We start from the raw sequence: 21,125 nt of genomic DNA on the forward strand, positions 1-21,125 counted from the left end.
TTATTAATATCACTGTGTGGCCTTAACAGAAACATAATATATAATAGGCGACGTTTTGGGCAATGGCCCTTCTTCATAGCACGTCCTTGGCATTTGCTATGAAGACGTCACCTATGACACTACGTTGTTTTCTTTTAACGCCACACGGTTTTATTGACAAACGTATTGAGCTTTGTTGTTATTCGTGCTTGTGCACCACTGCCAACGCAGCAGCATCACCAGATAATTTGTTTGTATAAGCTCCATGAGTGTTGCGAGTTTGCGCGTGGCTTTTGGCCACAACACTCACAACAGGCAACGAAAACATGCGTGGCATGTGGACGTGTTGCCTTTACCAGCTCACGCCAATTTGCCTCCAAGGTACGCCGATCGCATTTGTTTGGTAAAACTGCTGCAGTTTATTATTCCTAGCTACAATTAAATGAGGAATAGAATGCAAATTATCTACATAAGCCTAAAAGGAAAAGGCTTTAATGCAAGACTTAGCAATCTCCAATTACTTAAAATATCCAAACTCTGTTCGTTGACTGGTGCTGAGATGATAAACAATATTTTAGAATCGCTAAGTGAGGTGGTGTGAGACACCTATATATTGTTGCCGAGCACTGACCCAAAGGCTAAAAACATCCAAGCGGCCAGCAGTGAACGGCACCATCAAAGCTATAACAAAAGTTTACACATTCACTTGAAGATGATTAAGAGAGACGAGTAAAATAGACGATGGGAGGGAATTTCAAAGTGGAGCAGGGTGAGTAAAGAAGCGAGATGTTAACTCCCTCGCCTGGTATACAGGAGGTCGTGGGGTCGATCCCGACTCTGACACCTGTTGTATATTTCGAGTTTGCATGTTCTCCACGTGGTCGCGTGGATTTTTCTCTGGGTGCTCCGGTTTTTCCCTCCACATTTATAATTAGCATGTGTTTAAAGTATTTGGCTGCTATACATTGTCACGTGATAAACCACTTCTTTGAGTTATCATTTGTGGCCAGGTCACTTCTGAAAAAGAGGTAGATAGCTCAGTGGGCCTTGCCTGGTAAAATAACATAGTATAGAGTTTAAATAAAAATGGTTTAGTGTAGTTTTATAGAAGTCAGCCGGTGACCTGCAGTGTGGTGGTTGATGAAAGCATGGATGACATGTGAGGCTAGGGGGTGTTTAGAGTGCTCAGTTTCCTACCACACGATTTGTCGAATAGAGCTGGACATTAACACAGAAACTATAAACAAAGCGATGAGCCTTCGAACATTGGTGCATGCGGAGGTTAGGATTTTCAAGGGTAGGGATAAGTTCATAAATGTGAACTTTGGAAACAGTTCTTGGCAAATAAAAAGTGACAAAGATGCAATCAGGAAGAGGAGGATGAGGTGGGTGAGACATGTGTGCAGGACGGAGGAACGCAGCTTAGCAAGTGAAGCACTGGAGTGGCACCCCGAGGTCATCAACAAAGGGGAAGACGTAAAGACACACGGTGGTGGGACAGTGTAAATAAAGCGATGCCGATGTGTGGTGGCATCAACGGTGTTGGCCGTGACAACCTCTTTAACTCAATGCACGTTTCAAACATAGAAATTAGCAATAATAATAAAGATTTATATGATGCCATCCCCGCTGTGAGAAACCCAGCAGAGTGCTTCTCGGCTTCCCGAAACGACTGTCAACTGGGATGCAAATGGTGATTTTGCTAAAGTAATGAGCAAAAAGTAACGCTTGCTTTTGTCTCCCCTTCCCCCTCCCCCCACTTGCTCAACCTATCCGCTGACTCTGAACACACTTTACAAGGACAGCACGACGACGAAAACACAAACACGATGATCGAGGTGACACAGGCAGAAATTCTACGACCATGGCCGCCTGTGAGTAAGTGGACGGACAGTGGATGCCTGTTGGGGAAAGCAACAATATGTGGCAGATGGAGACGCAATCCGACACAGCGACTGGTTCACGATCCACTTGTTTTTAATTTGGGTATCGCAGTCTCCACCAGCCACCATAGTGCATGCACGGTGTCCGCCATTCGCGCGATCACATCAATCACTTTTTTTTAATAAGCCTCGCTGGGGATTGAGGCGGCTATGTGAACAGGTCGGATATGTGAACTCCTACAGAAAATTATGGTTACGCCATGAATAAACATGGCTCCTCAATAAAATATAAAGGGCTAACTGATTTAAACGTAGCCATTTTGCTTGACTGGGCTGTAGAAGTAAGCCAACAAACGTGAGAATAAGAACACATTAGAACTTGATTAGGCGCTTTCGTGACTGCAGGAATTACTCTTTGGTTTTTTCGGTAAAGTCACGTAGAAATAATAAAAAATAAAATTATATAATAGCATACGACGTTTCGATCGCAACACAAGCAATCATCATCAGGTAGAGGAAACATATAACCACAGACAGGCCTTAAGTAGGGAGAATTAACACAGATATACCAAGGGATACAGAGAGACGGAACATCACACTAAATCAAACAGGGTTTAGCAAGTTCGAACCACCTTTACGGGAAGGTATGAATTCTGTTGTCTTTGTGTTTCTCTGCTGGTGTGTCTACTTCGTATGCTATTTTTTGTGTTTCTGTGTCACTGTGTTGTCTCTACCTATGGTTGTGTGCCTGGGGACCTCTAAGTGTGCGCTGCTGCGCCCGGTGCCTGACGACTGTGTGCATGACAACTTATATCATGCAAATTTGTGTCCCATTGTCTATGAGCTTTAGCCCTCCTACATCGCTGGCCTTCTTAAAGCCTCGGGACAGATTTACTTTACCCCTTAACTGTGCGCGTGTTTCCCCCCCCAAAGGTCTCTCTACGGTAAGTATTCCATCACTATCTTAAATTTCACACTTAACTTACAATTTAACAATCTTTGAAACAGCGTATTCAACCAAACCATGCGTTAATTGTGTTTTAACCGACCGTTTGTGTTGCTTTATATAGTTTCCAAATTTTGATAAACCCTGTTTCATTTAGTGTGATGTTCCGTCTCTCTGTATCCCTTGGTATATCTGTGTTAATTCTTCCTACTTAAGGTCTGTCTGCGGTTATGTTTCCTCTACCTGATGATGATTGCTTGTGTTGCGATCGAAACGTCGTATGCTATTATATAATTCTATTTTTTTATTATTTTTTATTATTTCTACGTGACTTTACTGAAAAAACCAATGAGTAAGAACACATTAGTTTGTAAAAAGGTTAGATTTGTAAACGTCAAGAGGAAATTACCATTAGACCATGCACAAACGCTGCACTGCGTGTGTGCGGCTGATAGGTCAGGGCAGATATGTGATGGTCCAATATGCGACGTTGTACTGTATTTTAGAGTAAGGTAAGAGCTGGCTGAGATGCAATGTCTGATGTGAAAGCTGTCTCCATGGCTTTGGTGTTTAGAGTATTTGACTGCTATAAATTTCCACATGACAAGCCACGTTGTTGAGCTATCATTTGTGGTCAGGTTACTTATGACACGGAGCTATATAGCTCAACGGGCCTTACCTGGAAAAATATAAACCGTTTAGTTTAGTTTTAGTTCATAATGGAAGTGTCTGAACTGTGAGCCAGCTTTGCTGAGACTCTCGGTTCAAGTCTGGGTTTCAGACACCTGCGATTTAACAAAGTTTTCAAGAGCAGTCAGTTTTATTATCTCAGCTGGTCACCGGTGAATTAATGGAAATGCCGTAATATAAATTTGCTTATTCATTTAATTCCATCTGGCTCTGAGGGTCATCGGCATTACATAATTGACTCTAAAGAAATTCTATAAAGATCCTTCAGAAATTCCAATATCCTCCGGAGTGTCGCACAGTCACATCTTAGGAGATGACACCATCACATTAAAGCCGTATACTAACGCAATTACACGCTGCTGTGGAGTATTATTGGTGAAAGCTTAAAAGGCATGTATGTGTAATGACAGGGTGACACCTGTCGGCCTGTAGGGGTAATTACGGTTATAGCTGCATTACATAACGCCTTATTATGAAGGGGCGTATCTGGGGTAAAGGTCAAGGGCGGAGTCAGTTGAGAAGCTCCGGGAACCAACCCAAAGGTTGTGGAAAGGGGCCGTGGCCAGAGGTGGAGCTTGGGCACGCCAGGCAGATATAAGGAGCGTGGGGTCTGGGTCCTGGTTGCGTCGCTGCCGTCATCATCTCTTCGTCTTCGACCACGTGGCTGTGCTTCTGCAAGAGCAGCTCCGTCGCCACCGCTACGCTCGTCAACCAGCCAGCGTGGCACAGGACAGAGATGGGCTGCGTGTTTGGACAGCCTGGGTGTAGCAGCGTTACGAAGTGTATCACCCTGTGTGCTCTTAATAAATAAGAAGCCTTCTACTAGACGTGTGTCGGAAGTCGCTCACTACATATGTGTTCCACATATAAACAATACAATGTTTTAGTCCATGGACCTGTTGGCTTTCCAGATCGATATTATCCAGCAGCATTTGCTTAGGAAAGCAAACTCTGGATTGGTTTCAACATTTTGAGTCTCATCAGCAGCAGAGTTAGGCCTGTCAAACAAATGTTTTCAGGTTACCAGATATTTTTGGCAACATAATTTCAATAGGCCTCCCTTATCCAACATTAAACAGTTCTCCATCATTGCATCAAGCAAAATTACACACAATTTGAGAAAACTAATGGTAACAAGAAGTAAGCAGTCCTTACGCCAACTCCAAGGTGAAATGAGTTGCGAGGTGGTAAGGCCATGACTGTACAGACATGGATTTAATCTAACTGTGCGGAGTTGAGTGTTACAACCTTGTGGGTTTTCTCTGGACCCTCTGATTTCTTGCCACATGACAAATGCTCATGAATGGAATTCGCCAAACATACCAATACAGCGGGACCCTCGTGAACAAAAAGAGTCCTGAGACCCAGCGAGGCTTTCCTGCACAAATGAAGTCAGGATTGGTTGAGAACTGACAATGAGGGCACGGTGAACATTGGCCGGTGGAAACTAACTCTTGGTTTTACTCAAGGTGACTTAAGGGCTGACCACTAATTGATTAACATGACCTGCAATGTGCTAAGTTTATTTCTAAAGGAAAAGGCAGACGAGCGGTGGGCAAGTGCACAAATGACACGAATAACACTTTCTGCACAAGTTCTATATTTAAGGCAGCAGAGAGTACATTCTGTGCAAAAAGCACTGGTTCTTTGTGTTCAAGTAGGCATGAAATCAGCACGTCGTGAAATTATCATGTGGCCGTCATGCTGCGAAGAGAAATGCCACGAGGATTGGGTGAAAAAAATAAATCAAGAAATGAAATAAAAAATTAATTTGTCATGTTCTGACTTACAAAACACACGTAGCATTGATAGTCTACAGACAGTGCCTTTATATATTGAATATAATTTGTGCATAATGTGTATATAATATAATGCTGATTATGCATATGGAAAATGTATACAAAGTTAGTATACATGTCGATGTAAAATACAATGGGATTATTCTTCACTGTATGTCCACACCCACGCATAATTCCCTGCCAAGTAATGCAATTGCCTTCACCGTTACTCATTCCAAATGTCTCAGTGAATGGATTTTGTTGGAAGTGGGGAGAGGTTTAAACCGAACTCTGGTAGTTAATTTGCAGATACCACAAGTGGGACATCTATTCATAAATTAATTACCGCACAGCTACAAGAGAAATATTAACAAATATAAACCGAGGCTGCCTATTAAATCAATTTTACAGCATTTTGGCCAGAGTCGGCAACATAATACAACAAGTGGCTTATTGATGTCAGTTTCCATGAAGGTTTCACAAAATGTAGAAAATCCCATAACAAAAAAACCTCCAAACTCAATATTAGCACATACGATTGAAGCAATAACGTACCAATAAAACACACACACATACCCCCCACATCCCCCACACTTACTTAGCCTTGGAACGACATTTTAGTGAAGTGCAGTTCACAAGCACTTATTTAGGCTGGCATAGCATATCAGGGGTGCTGCAGCCAATGCCACACACAACACACAGAGGCCACTGTCTTCCCACCGTCAATGTTCCCACACTGCTCCAGCTACTCATCTGAGGCCCGGCCAACCTCGGGTCGAATTAGCAGCATCTGATCCCAGTGACAATGTGCACCATGGCTAAGAATCCAACCCAGATCACAAAGACCACAGCACATTTCTCAATCCACAAAAAAACATGTGTTGTTAGCGAGCGCCTTTAAAAGGAAGGCTGGCTCACAATGATGTGGAGTACGAATGTCGAACTTCTTCCGCACCATACATAGCCAACCGTGCTAATCGGAAGTGTGAGGTATGGCCAACACTATATGCCTGGCTGCCCTCATCTTTCGAGTGATGATGTTTCCACATCATACTAGGTTATTATTTAAGATCGATACAACTTAGCAGAGGCCCTGATCAAGATCTGGAACCACTTCCAATGATGTGGGCTGCAGCCAGGAATCAGAGTCCTGTCACAGGGTTTACGGCGCAATGTGCGAATCATGAACACACTTGCTTCCCACGCACACACACAAACTGCACACAAACACACATTGTATATACACGCTGGAATGAAAGCAGCAATTTTCTCTCCCTCTGCTGTAGAAGGGAAGCCTTGTGGGTGTGTGACAGACTATAAATATAACCTTGGCAAGCCTCACCTGTAACCGAGAAAACATGCCACGTCTCCGATAGCAGCTTGCTGGAGGAGACATCAAGACTATACTGAGCTCAAGGCATCCATCTCTGCTTCCAATCAGAGGGCTCAAACCTCACCACCAATTTTCCCACTTACCAGCCACCCACGAACAGCCCAAAGCACGCCAGTGCGGTCACCAATCTCAAACCGTGGACCACAGAGTATAACATCATTGCCCGCTTCCGTCATTCGACGGCAGAATTTTAAATATTTACCATGAGGCTACTCCTGGAGGTACCCACTGGCTCGCTCACCAACCTTGGCATGAACGGGGGTGAGCGATGAGGAATTCCGACACTAATCCACCAGGCTTCTCTTCAAACTATCGCCAACCGCCGCTCTCCATCCATCACCCTGCCCACACGTCGGCCCAAACTCCCGCTCTGGATAAATCCTCGTCTGCTCATCCCCTTACGTCTCGGGCATGCGCGCCGGCAAGCCACGTGGCCACACGGCGGCGAGCCGCGAGCGCACTCGCTCGCACTCCATCCGCCCGCTCCCGCTTCGCAGGGGCCGAGAGGAGGGGCAGGATCTTCCCGGGCTGGCACATGGGACTCGTGGCCACGCGGCCGCGTGCCGTAACTCCAGATGAAACAATACGGCGAGAGCGCCGGTCTGCGGGAAGAGGGAGGGGAGTGGCCGGGTGGGGGGATGCGGAGTACAGAGCAGTTACGTGGGAGGCGATGTTATACACGGGCGGACAGAGTTGGTTGGAGACGGACACATACGGGGTTGAGATTCTGGCTCACTTCACGGGAAGTTGCTGGGACATTTTTAAAACTCGTTACGCAGAGACAAAGACTCAATAGAGTTAGTGTGCGGATCTAACGCTCGCCAAGGCACACAGAGCATCCTGTGTGTGAGCGGGCCGAGGGAGGGCAAAGTTACGGAACCGTGCGTTCAACTCCAGTCTGCGGCTCATGGCCCGGCAGGGATCCGGTCAGCAGAGCATACACCTTCCCAGCAACACCACGGTCTTATGGTAAACATCAAGTAAAAACACCTTCCACCTGGAAAACACTGGAGCTGTAGATGGGCATTGTGCCTTGTGGTCGTGGAAATTGTAAACATTACAAACACTGGTCAGTCCTGAAGTCCAGTGGTGATCAAAATAGTATCCACTTATGATTTTCACTAAACACAATAATTAATATATGGATATAGTTGCCCTTGCTATAGGGATGTGGATTTAATTCAAATAATCAGGATTGTAAACAGAAAATAAGCAATGCTCCCCTGCCCCTTGAGCAGGAAACTAGTGCAACTTTTCTGCAAATACTATTACAGTATTATATATCCAAAAAAGCCTCGATGATACAAAGCTCTTTGTCGCAAGGGTGATCAACTTGGGACATTTGGGAAATCAATTTTGTATTTGTGTCTTTGTGCATGGGAAGAGACCGGAGTTCCCAGAGACAATGTGAGCAATGAGAGAATAACTCCTCAAACTGTGCTATACCCAGAAGTTGTCAACCTACTTCCTCTACTGTCTCCTACAAGCACCTCTTTTTCTTGCAGCTCAATGTCTGATATGGTGGCTGTATCTTTGCGCGATCCACCAACAACGCCTCTGAGTAAACTGGATAATAAGCATGCTAATGAATTTATGTAAGTGAAATCTGATATTAAATCAATGTAGATTATGGGATTAACGTGCGTAATTATATCATGTTTACAAACTACATTAATCAGGTCCTTCGTGTAGAACGAGCTTGAAAGTGAAACTGCACACTAATCAATTCCTTTTTCTAAAGCCACCTGAGAGTCAATGGGCCTCCATCATCAATAAATTTTTATCCTTGGCTGGCAGGCACATTATGGGCCACCGCTGAGATTCTAAAACATGAAAGTTATTTTATTTCCCACTTCCAAAAGCATACGCTAGCACATTTCAGCAGATCTTTAAAAAAAACTAGGGCAACAACACGATAACAATAATAAGTGAAAAATCAAAGCTCGGGGTGGTTGAGCAACAACACACGCGCATGAACACTTCTGTCAAGTGATATTGTCAATAATTCAGTTGCTCTCCGATGTGTTTTGGGGTTGTACCGTGTGTTGTTGCCCCACGTGCTGAAAGTTTTATTCAGGAACTAAACTGAAAGCTCGCAAAACATACGGCGAAACATCGGACATCATGACGAACAACACGCGGTAAAAACCCACTGACACAAAGGGAGAGCTATAGAACGCAACCGTAAAAACCTACGCTGTAGGAATACCCAGGTGCTCCTCAACCATGCTCTCCACCACCACCTCCCCACCCGCCCGCCGACCCACTGTCTGTTTCAACTATGCTGGGAAAATCTTGGCTGTGCGCTTCCCATTGAGACGTGGCGACTGCGATCGAGCTCCGGGCACATCCTCTCGCGCACGGGGAGGGTGGACAGATACTGCTCACTGCAATGTCACAACAGTGTCGTTCTAAGGCCCAAAAATATATACGTGCCTCGATTTCCACAAATTAATCTTCATGAAATCTTGACGATCGCCAAGAGAAGTTGAGTTGGGCTTTAATAGACCTGTCCGTATAGTACGAATAATTTGAAATTACAGAACCTAGGGCCATAACTGTATAAGAAAAGCCAAGACATGCTTCGAATCTGGCATCATGGAAATTGAGTCGGGCAGGTGGCTTGTGGCTTGGCTTTATTACCCATGACTCCTGTTGTCTGGAGCCCCAGGCGATCTATGAAAAGCCTTACTATGCAGGGTTGTATTCTTACTATTTATCCAAGTTTCTTGCAGATAAGACGAGTGGCCTGGACATGGTGGGAAATTCATTCTACTCACTGTATTTATCTGCAGATAAGTCACCTGGAAGTGGTCCCTGGGAAGCATTAAACGTATCCTATTTTCTGAGTCTCTTCATGGGTGAAGATTTACCTGGCTCATCTTCTTTGGTTCTTTCGGTAAAGTCACGTAGAATGAGAATAAAATAATAAATTGATAAAATAAAATAACACAATCATATTTTCACGACGTTTCGGCCACAACACAAGCGGCCTTCATCAGGTGAAGGGACGAGACTGTCTGGTAGGACAGTGCTGGAGTGAAAGAGCCACGTTCAGATCACGGCCTTTAAGCTGTGTGAGAGGAACAAAGCGCCTTGACAAAGGAATTAGCATATAATTTTGCATTGAAATGGCTGAATGATTAGCTTGTGACTGGTCACAGAAATAGCTATGTTAAAAGTTAAAGCATACACATCTGCAGAGGCACCCCTTGATAAAGGAATTAGCATAGAATTTAGCATTGAAATAGCTAAATCGAAATTTACCTGGCTTTTAAATATCTACGTGACTTTACCGAAAGAACCAAAAAATATGGGTTCCTGCAGTCACGAAAGCTTCAAATCAAGATTATTCTCATGTAGCCACTGATTTGTCAGCACAATCTCCAATATGTGCACAGGGAAACCAACCTGCGGATGGAATTTGGAACTGATCTGGTGAAACCAAACCCAAGGAGGATAAAAATTATGGTGATATAGACACAGAAAATTGTTTCATCCTCCTCTACAGCAGAATATTGCCATCCCCAAGTTGCACACAAGAGGCTGAAGAAAGACACAGGGAGAGCTCCTGCAGTGTTTACTCGTCAAAACATTTCCTTAAGTGTAATTCTTCTGTTCTCAATACAACTTTCCGACGGAGAAACAAATATATTTTTTCTGCAACTGATACTGGTAAAACTGAAAAACTGTATTTTTAAACATCAAATGATACAAACCCAAATACATAAATTACAGCCATAAAAATTGACCAAAGGGCCAGATTTTATGGGGTCATGCTCTTTCAGGTCTCATTAAACCGGTTCAATTCACAACGCTTACAATAACCTCTTCACGATATTTTGACAGTTATTTCCGTGCAGTTACATTTGCAACATGATCATTATGAACCCGCTTACATAACGTTAACAAATTATAGGACAAACGGATCCGACTTATGGAAACGCAGCACGAAAATAGTTTGAAAGATGCCTGCATTTGTTAAGTCCAGATGCTGCAGTAATAATAAAAACTGTCATGTGCAGCACTTACTCACAGTAAAAGCATGCTGCTTGCCAATACATTTTGACAGCTGACGTTTCAACGGCAGTCAAATTCAATTTTCTTATTCATTACGCTGAAGTCCATTTGTTGAGCTCGCAGTTTTCTGTGGATGATATACCTTGTGCCACTTATTTTTCTGCAAAAATTGGCCCAGAGTAACAAAGCACCAGTTTCATCACCAAAAAACTCACTAGGGAGATCCTTATTTGTAATTTAAAACTAGGAGCAAACATTACTCGTTTAATTATTTACCCCAAACTGTGTAAGCCACTTCTATTCTTCCAGTCCGCATCGTTTACACCAAAAGGTTACATCAACAAAAGATGCATTCCGGTAAGGACAAAAACATTATTATTGAAGGGTGCACAGCTAGTCATATCCAGATTGTTTTTTTTTTAATCTGCAACTACATTCGTTAATCGACTGCTCATTCAGATGATTAAATTGTGGGTACTTCTGCCTCTTCTAGAAAGTCTGGCCAGGATGGAAGAGGAGGCCAAAATAACCTCAACAGAGGGGCTTCTCTAGAGCTCCCTCTAGTGGGAAACATCCACCAGCAGTGGCCTGAGCAAGACATTGCAGGGTTGCACCATACATTAGTCAATTAATTATGCCACATGGAACTCACTACGACCAATCATCATTGCTGAACTTCCACACAATCATGATTTATCTGTTTGGTTATGGTGCCTTAGCATGGCTGTACAGCACCCAGGCCTGTCATTATGAATGAATGAATGCCTTTCAAGTACTGCCTTAAGAAGCAAATAGGACGCGATGATTTAAATCTCAAGATTTCTGCAAATTCCTACCTAAGGTATAGAGCGTATAAATCAGGTCAAAATTTTTACTTTGCTTGAAGAGACCTCTGCATGCTCTGGCACTGTTGACCAAACCTTAACACCACCCCCCCCCAAGAAAAATCTACCCATAAAGGTATTTTGTGAATATATTATAAATCAGTAGCATACCTCAAGGGGGTATGAAAAATACTTGTGCAGAAAACGTACCGCACATTTGATAAATACTTCTATTTTATTAACTGTTCATGCACCTAACCAACTAGTGATGTGTTGTTCAAATACGTTCCTCACACTCCTTCATTACAAACTACATCGCTCCCCACGTCCTTCATACAAAATCTACAGATGAAACTATTTTGTCCATATTTCATGTGTCCAAACGAAGTGTTTGATGTACGCACATCGGTCTCGTCGCAAGAATCCATAAACGTGAAGGGTCTCAAGGCTGATCCTGAGCAGAGCTCTCAAACTGATATTTTGATGCATTAATGTAACCTAATGTAACCTAATCATTGCATTTGGTATATTACACACATTTCAGGCCACTTGAGTCCAACACGTTATACTAATCAATGCCAAACAATTATTTTGATGCTCACGACTACATCAGAGTCCTCTCATATTTTGGCATTAGGAGATCCAAAGCTTTTGCAATCCATCCAAGGCCTTTGTTTCGATTAACACCATGGCTGGCCTCGAGGCTCTCTATCTCTCTATCTATCCGGCCAGCTGACGATGCCTCAGGGATGCCTACATCTTCCTGCCTGCAAGTGTGGTTACGCTTGAAGCAAGCAGAGTAGTACCGTGCAGCCCAAAAGCTGCAGGTGAGACATGCCAAATGCATCGATTGTGTTCTCGCTCACCGTGATCTCCAACACCGAGCCACTCTGCACGAGAGACGCGGGGTGCCAGTTTATGAAATGTCGCTTAGCCTCTTCGATCTGTATTTTGAGTTGTACCGCATGTTGATCGGCAAGGCGTACGACATTTCACTCCATGTCAGGAAATTAAGAAACTCCAAAAAACTCACAGCACGGGGAGCTAGTGTCATACATCATGCCAAACAACACGTGGGGTATAGCACAACCGAGAAAAACCTACACAGATATCCCTTGCTGTCGCGCAAACAAGAGGGCAGGCCTAACGTTGAACCGAGGCCAGGTTTAGCTTTCCAAGCAGAGCCCCCATTTTGATATGCAGAAGCGACCACACGCTGCCAGGAGCTTTAAAACACATTAAGATTCCCACAAGCTCTCCACTCACATGCCCGAAAAACCACCACCAACCGATCATGATTTTCAAAGACTGAGGGTGCCATTTTATTCATAGCAAAGTGTTTGATGCTTTGAAGGAGGACAATGTGATGGCTGTACACACATGACAGGCTTTCAATTATGCATGACAACATTATTGCAGGGCGCTATCCCACCAGCAACCTTGCGCGATAATGAGCATTTATTATGGCATGTATTAAAAGTGGGCACGCGCGATTGCGGATGACCAGTAGATGCACGTAGGAGGGAAAAGATGCTCACGTCTGGCCAATTAATCTCCAACACGTGCATGTGCAGCGTTTGGTGGGTTCGAGGCCGTGTTACTGAACACGCCAGTTTAGTTGCTAACCGACTACGAATGCGTTTCTATAAAACCTTTTTTTCTTAATAAAGTATGAATCAAGACACGATCAGTGCAGTCACGATGTCATGGCAATGTCACTGTGTCAACGAGTAGCTCCTTTAGGGCAGGCACAACCAAAAACAAGAAATTCAACCCAAACCTGAATGGAAAATATTTCTCATTCAGATTTTTTTAAAATGTGAATAAAATAAAACACATGATAATTTGAATAACCAATAAAAAAAGGGTAATTTATGGGTAATTACGCAGTCAAAATTTCAGAATATAAAAAAATATTCATTTAAGCTCACTTTCTGCACATCTTGCAAACGGCTTGGAACCCACACTTGAGACCACTGCCTAGCTGCCTTGGGCCATTAAGTCTCCAAGGCAAAGCTTTAAGCCGAGACTAAGCTCTTTGCACACTTGGCATCGTCTTATTTTGCCTGGAGCAAGGATACAGTAATATCCTTGGCAAGCATGTGGTAAAGTCCTTGAAGCACCACTGGAGAAAGCCAATGGTGTACACAGCAATGAGCGTGTGTGCGCGCGCTTCAGATAGTATCGTAGTTAATGACACTTACTGCACGGTCACAGTCACCGTGACAAGTAGGGTTGCCACCTCTGAAGTACAAAAACAGAACATATCATGCCGAGAATATCTCACTACACGTAAATGCATCATTTTGAGGCACCCGTAACAATATTATTACTGTACTACGCAACTGACCAACACCGAAACTTTCATTGTCCCAGGAAGACTTACAGCATTCGTAGGACAGCTTCCTAAAAAATAGGTTTTCTAAGAAAATCAAGACAGGTGGCAACACGAATGACATACCACAGCCTGGCCAATGTATATCATAACATGGTTCCTGTTGCTGCTGTGGACTCGTCAGTCAGGCGAATCGTCGCTAACTGTCACGAAAGCTTTAAATCTAGAAATGACATTTTCGTGAGCATGAGTCCACCATTCCGACGAGCTTGCCTCTTGTTTTCGTGTCTGCTTGTGAGGGCCATCACGTGCCTCCCCTAGTTGGGCTCAAGACTACGACCTGTGGCGACAAGTTCCTTGCCTCCAGAAAACCCAAGAAACCACGACTGTGGGAGGTAACGCCTTTATTAAGTGGAGAGTGTCCTGCCTCAGCGTAACATCACAGTGAGACTGAACATCCACGTCATCAATCAGCCAATGACACAGACAGATGCTGACCAGTATCTTAGACCTGTACCATCATGCCAGACATAACGCATGGCTGCTTTTTTGCAAGTGGGCCGAACTCTAAGTGGAATATGCATGTTTGCTGTACTGTACATACATTGGCTTAATGCTTCACACCTTTCTGAAGAGACTCAATTAAGTTGAAACCCATGTTGTCATGGTTACACAAATTAATCCAATACCTACATCGACTGATTTAGTGTTACCCCCACCAAGTCCCAATATTGTACAGTCTCGACAGACATAATGGTGTTCACGTGCTTTGGAAATACACAAGATGTTTTCTTTAAACGACATTAACAGGCCCCATTACCTACTTACCACACTTATTTATAATTCACAATACCCTATCAGGCGAAGAGGGAGACGCAACCATCCAAAGCTCAGGGGCCCCGTGTGATGTGACAAAATAATCTTGCCGAAAAGCTGGCCAAGCCCGGCCATCACCAAACACATCGGGGGCCCCTGTAGGTACGCACAAAGGTAGGTACGCACAAAGGTAGGTACGCACAAAGGTAGGTACGCACAAAGGTAGGTACGCACAAAGGTAGGTACGCACAAAGGTAGGTACGCACAAAGGTAGGTACGCACAAAGGTAGGTACGCACGAACCGGCACGCAACTCTAAAAACAGACCCCCCCGATGTGGCCCAGGGCGGGATGGGGGGGGGCTGCTGACTGTACATCCACAAACCGGAGGAGTGGCATTCTTCTTCATCTCGACTTCGCGGTTTCCAATTAAAACTCGACGACGCTCAGCGGCGCACCTAAAATAAACAAAGCGAGATCGGCGTGGAGCGGAAAAACTCTCGAAAATGCGGGCGTCAAATGTAAGGACTGCAGACGACGAGGATGTGAGTCTTGCTCAATTGTTCCCCGCACACGTTTACGGTAACTTTCTGACCCGCCCCTACTGGGCATCTGTGATGAAGAGCTTCATATCGGATTTCTCCAGGATAAAAAAATATATATTATGATTCTGAATCATTCATTAAATGTATGCGGCTGCTTAAGAGGCTGCTGATTAAAGAATAGATAACGGGTCTGAACGACGGTCAAAAAAGGGAATGGTGTCCTAAAAATATATCAGTTGATATTTCTCTGTGCCGTGTCATATACAACTAAAGTGTACCGTAAACAACGGCCATCGCCATTGGCCACCAATGGTGGTGACGTCACCACGGCGCTTGTGCCAGGCTAGGTGAACATTGCGGCTATCACGTGAAGTGTGGAAGGCTCTCGCTGCTGGCAAGGAGGTGACGGGACAGACCCAAGTGCCATGAGTTGACTGAAATTACTTGCAGTCTCATAAACACAAAACCACTCTGGAAGCCCTGTGTCACCAACTAACAATCGGGTTACAAGTTCTAATCCCGGTAAGGGTTGATTCAGCCCCTCACCCCTCCAGTAGGGATACTACGAGTACTATACTCTGTAGTCTCTCAGTGGGTAGCCACTTAGCACTTGCCCTTTCACACCTTTACCGTACTGCACAAGAATACACAGTGGGTCTGGATTTCTGGTGCGATCCTCAACACCTGTTTGCAGCCCTGAGCCAGTGGTGGAAATCCAGATTCCTATGGCAGGGAAGAGTGTAGCTACCCACGGGATAGCCACTGTGGACTTCCCAACATAGTGGTAGTTATTCTATCAACCCGAGCCTGCAAAGCTTCCGTTTGCAGGCCGTACGCTCTAATCACTGCAACCACTCGGCCAGTAACTTGTAATGCAACATGGAATTAATTACATATTGCATTCTTAAAATATCCTGCCAACACACAATCACAAAATATAGCCACTGCAGTATGTTTCATAAAAACGCTACCGTTCAGCTTTCATGTTTTGCAAACACAACCACTTAGCTGCTGCCATTGATCTTATAAACACACCGGAAGAATTGGTGATAGTAATTTCAAAACCGTTTTTTTTCGAACCATATCCCCTTTCCCCATCACTCCTCCAAGCCTCACTACGACCTCCTTACTCTTTTCAACGTGGCAGGTTTGAACTGATGACTCAATGTGGTGAAATCACCGTGCCCGGATGCAAAGAGAAGAACACACCGCCAGCTGCACCTTCCCATTATCAAACCAACTGTGTTACTCACAGGCACAGCTCGGTAGAGTAGGTGTGTGTTGTGCGCGGGATCTTTGGTGGTACCTAGCCTGGCACAAACACTGTGGTGACGTCACCACCACCAAATGGCAAACGGCGGTTGTTGTTGGTGGCTGTGGCGCTAAAATACAATCAATTCGTACACCACCAACACCAGTGCTGAATAATATAAACTGGTCTTGGGCCCCCATTAGATCGATTCAGCCTCAACAAAGTACTTGGTGCAGCGTGTAAACGTAAGTATTGGAGAGATAAAGGTGACAGGGTGTGGTACTGGCCACACCACCCACGCACTGTGCCGACCTTCATAGGTATTTCCCAACAGCACTCGCCAAAGAGTCTGTGAAAGGCTATATGGGGGGACCTTTGACCTTGATCATCTGTGTGAGTGGATGAGTGTGGTGGCATGGCACCTCCGATTACCACAGTTGGTTACGTACGGTGGGAAAGAAGTGCATAGCTATTACCGGTGTAATGTGCTGCAATTCCCGCAAATCCTGTTTCGATTGCTGGCCATTCCCAACACTCGGAATTGGAATCTGAATCTGGTGTGGACATCCACGAGGTGGATTCAGCATTACAATCTGTATCTCGTGTGGTGTATCAACATCAGCGATGGAGAGACAAGGGTGGCGATGCACACCATGTCCCGTGTGTCATTCCAGCCTTAAAAAGATGTTTGATAACATCTCTTTCCCCTACAGCTCTCCTCAGGCTAAAGTGCAGACGTTAGGTTGTGTGTGTGTGGGGGGAGTCGTGGTGTAGTGATTAGAACACTACGTTATTTGATTCCCGCTCACGACCAACAACTGGCAAATATTTGAACCAATCCTGGGCCTCCTCCAAGTTGACTCAGCCCTTAAATTAATACTTGGTGCAGTATTTAAATGTCAGCACTGGGGAGACAAAGGCGGCCAGGCATGGTGTTGGCCACCCTCCCCTTGTGCGTCGTGTCAGCCTTTGTAGATGCTCACGAACAGCACTTGCATCGACAGTCTGCTAAAAGGCTGTACGGGGAGTCTTTGTCTTATGGTGTTTCATGTGCATGCATAGACATCTAAAAACATGTCAGGAATCTGGAAATCCAGCACTACAAATCCTTATAAAACGTAATTTTGAAGAAACGCAGTAATTTCTAACTATAAATGCCCCTGCAAAATATTACTTGCAGATCAATGAAGTGTCTGCCCTCATCGGATTCTAGCTGTGTGCAGCAGTCGTCACAGAAGCCAAGCCTCTCCCTGCAGACTGCAGTCTGGGTGGCTGTGTGCGGCGCTGAAAATTAAACCCAAGCGCATCTCAAGAGGGTTTGTTCCAAGCGTAAATATATTTCAACACAGAGCCCACTTGCACCACCACGCGCAACAACAATCAAGCAGTCTTTTTTTTACATGTAGAATTTGTTTTGACTAAAACGTCTCGCTTGCTTATAGAGAGACAGAATGTTGGTTCGGTACATAAACCTTTTAAACCCGCATGCTTGGTTCAGTGATTACTACTCAGTGATTACTGTTGTGCATTTGGATGACTGGGTCAGCACCCCTCGTTTCTAGGTCCAGAATTCACTGGCTTGAATCCAACACCAGGACCTTTGATGATAATGTGCTGCAGGGCCAATGCAATGCTCAAAGAGCAATGTGTCTGGTAATCCGCTATAGAACTTATATGATCTGTTGACATTGTTCTCAAGAGACAGCCATTGTATGCTCGTATCATGAAAATAAATTTCAATAATTGACTTCAATTACTAAATTGCCCTTTTGTGCAGGCTTCTCCAGTACTTGTCTGGCAAAGGACACTGCTGCAGTGCAATATCTACTCCCGGAATTTTAAATATGAGACGTGCTCAATCCACCGCTAGATGACTGCCTTTCCCAAGCCGCCATCTCTCGTGATCCTGTAATGTAACAATCCGGATAGCACCTGCATAGGAGCGGATTTCTTTGCTCCGTCTCCTCGGTTAACATCTAAGAAATAAATAAAGTATAGCAAAATAGTATTCTTTATTCTTTGTCATTTATAAAAATAATCAACGTCTACCATGGTGACGTGTGGATAACAAGTTACATAATTTGTATTTATACTGGAGGAATCCAATGAGCTATAAAGCACAAATGTCCAATAAGGGCATTGAGAACGTTCCAACAACACAATACAAAAACACAAAAGTTAAGAGATACAAAAAACCATCGCTTCACGTAAAAATTGCGTAACATGTTAGTACGTTGGTATTTTATATGCAGTAAACTTGCATCTACTTAATCGTGTATAACGTTAAAAGGCTGTTGGCTGTGCCGAGTAACAAAAGCGATATCATCACGACGTTAACCATTTTGCTCAAAAAAATTCGGCCACATCGGAGAGCGCACGTACGCGGTTAAAGCCGTGTTATAAAATTGTGGCTGTGGTAATTGAAGCGAGTGGCGTGACTAAGGCGATTTGCGTGTACAAGTCAAGAGCGTGCCCAAGCCCCTCGCTGCTCATAACGGGCAGTGTTACAACTGGACAGTCCTGCTGTGAGCGATTCATAGTGCTGGATCACACACACACTGCACAAACGCACGGTTCACCACCAATGCTCACTCTATTAACGTAATCCCATTTTTTTCCGTGCCTTGCGCTTAGTTTTGGCAGACTAATGCCGGAGTTTAGAATGTTTGCAAGGCTGTTGAATTCGGATAGACGAACGAAACATAAATGTTAGGTCACCATTGGAAAACCCAGTCGAACATGCGTAATACCTCGGGAAATGTACTGCACTGAATGAGAATCCGGATCAAAGTTACGAAAATAAAGAGACAAATGAGTAGAGGATTGGGTGGTTTTGGAACACTGAAATTGATCAAGAAAAGCAACACATCAATGTGCCTGACCAAGAGAGTTTTCAATCGGTATTAATTGCTCGATGTGGTATGTGGGTCAAGAAACATGCACACCGACAAATAAAATGGAACAAAAGATGAAAGTGTGCAGAGACACAAGGAGCGATACATGTTTTTAGATTTACACTGACAAGACAGAAACGGAAAGACACGTTTGATCTGGGAACAAACATAAATTGTGGACATCATATGGACTGTTAAGGAAAGCGAATAGAAATGAGCTGGGCACATTGCTGTAAGATGACGGCCAATGGATGACACTGGCAACAGAACGGCAGCCAAAGGAGAGAACACGCAAATACGACCGCAGTGACATATGGAGCAATGAGATCAGCTGATGTGCAGAAGGTGAGTTTAAGGCATTTCAGCACCGGCAGAATGGTGAGACATGGGGCCAGCCTGAGGAGACCTTCATCCAGCAGGTGTTAGACCATGGATACTTATTGGTGTTGAATAGGCACGCTCAATGGCTGTGGGGGGGAGGAGTGTGTCTTTTAACTGGCTTTTTTGCTCGTCCAAGGACGGGTGTATATCGCAGTAAATCTGAAATAATAAATAGAAAAATTGTTCAGCTCATGATTATTAATGAGGGGGGGGGGGGTTGCCCCATGTAGAGTGACGTCACCTGCTAATGGTTATTGGGGAGGGGTGCGGCATGGGGAGGGGTACGGCACGTGGAGTGCGCGACCTTCTTGTGTGTTCGTGTAAATTTCCACGCGGGCATGAATATTAATGAAGGGAGGGCTCTTTTGCAATGACTTCACGCACGGATGTAGCACTGTGCTGCGTAGATTTATTTTTTACCGTCACTTTCTGTAATGAAACGTCATATTTGAAGCGACTTTGCGTAATAAATTATTTAATTCAGCTCGACCTTCCTTTGCGTTCGTGTAAAAATCCACCCACTCATTAATATCAATGTGTATATCGCAGTTCCACCCCCGCGTGACGTCACTCAACATAAGGCCCACCCCCCTCATTAGTGGAACTCATGTGGAGTGACGTCACGCGGGGGACGGACAGACATTTCTGGGTGATAATGGTTGGTAATGTTACATGCAGATGTGTCGCACACACGACGCTACTTAATCTGACAATATCGCTGTGCTAGATGGCTGCATTTGAGTGTATTACATATTTCATTTATTCATGCTATTTATACATATTAACGTATTTGTGAGTACCGCAGCACCCCAATAGAAACAAAAGCAATGCTCTTTGAATTTTCACTACTGGAATATTTTTAAAATATATCCAAAAAAACAATTAAACGCAGAATAATATTGGCAGCCCATGCTACAGAGCCAGTTTTTTTCAACGCATAAAGTCCTTTTATAAAAACCACACGTGGAAATCTCACGACATCATCATCAACCGCGGAGGGGTGCACTGCATTGAGCTAAGTTGGCTTTCAGACTCATAAAAGAAAGCGTCCCTATGCCTGCACAAATATGGTCTATTGTTTTGTGAAAATTGAGATACAATGAAACCATAGATGATTTAGTAAGCCAAAGTGCATCCCCCTCACTATTATCACTTTGGTTAATGGGTTGCATTGTATAGCATTATTAATTGGTTGCTTTACTACAAATGCAGGCAGTTTAACGTGTTTCAAGGGTTCAGAGATTACTGAGACAATGCTCATTACAAGCTTGGTGGTTAGGTATCAGCGAGTTCTGGTGGAATGCGCAAAGTGATGGCGAAATGTAGTCATATCAATGACATCAGCTTTGAGGGTCCTCATTTTGTATAACACGCTATGAACCTGGCAAAC

General features: G+C 44.2%; 1 protein-coding gene across 6 annotated transcripts in view; it reads right to left on the reverse strand.

Moving 5' to 3' along the window:
• Window positions 1-21,125, reverse strand: part of LOC116948260 (signal-induced proliferation-associated 1-like protein 2) — a 154,617-nt gene that overhangs the window by 118,071 nt on the left and 15,421 nt on the right. For 2 of the 6 annotated variants that reach the window (XM_076071401.1, XM_076071404.1), the window contains exon 2: window positions 6,915-7,271. The exons of 3 other annotated variants lie outside the window; for them this stretch is intronic. The gene's annotated coding sequence lies outside the window, so the exon portion shown is untranslated. Of the gene's footprint in view, window positions 1-6,871; window positions 6,895-6,914; window positions 7,272-21,125 lie in introns of those variants that run through there. One more of the 6 variants, XM_076071402.1, reaches the window with a different exon arrangement.

Source organism: Petromyzon marinus, chromosome 33, assembly GCF_048934315.1.
Source record: "Petromyzon marinus isolate PM22_M1 ecotype Great Lakes invasive population chromosome 33, UKy_Petmar_22M1.pri1.0, whole genome shotgun sequence".
Lineage (NCBI taxonomy): Eukaryota > Metazoa > Chordata > Hyperoartia > Petromyzontiformes > Petromyzontidae > Petromyzon > Petromyzon marinus.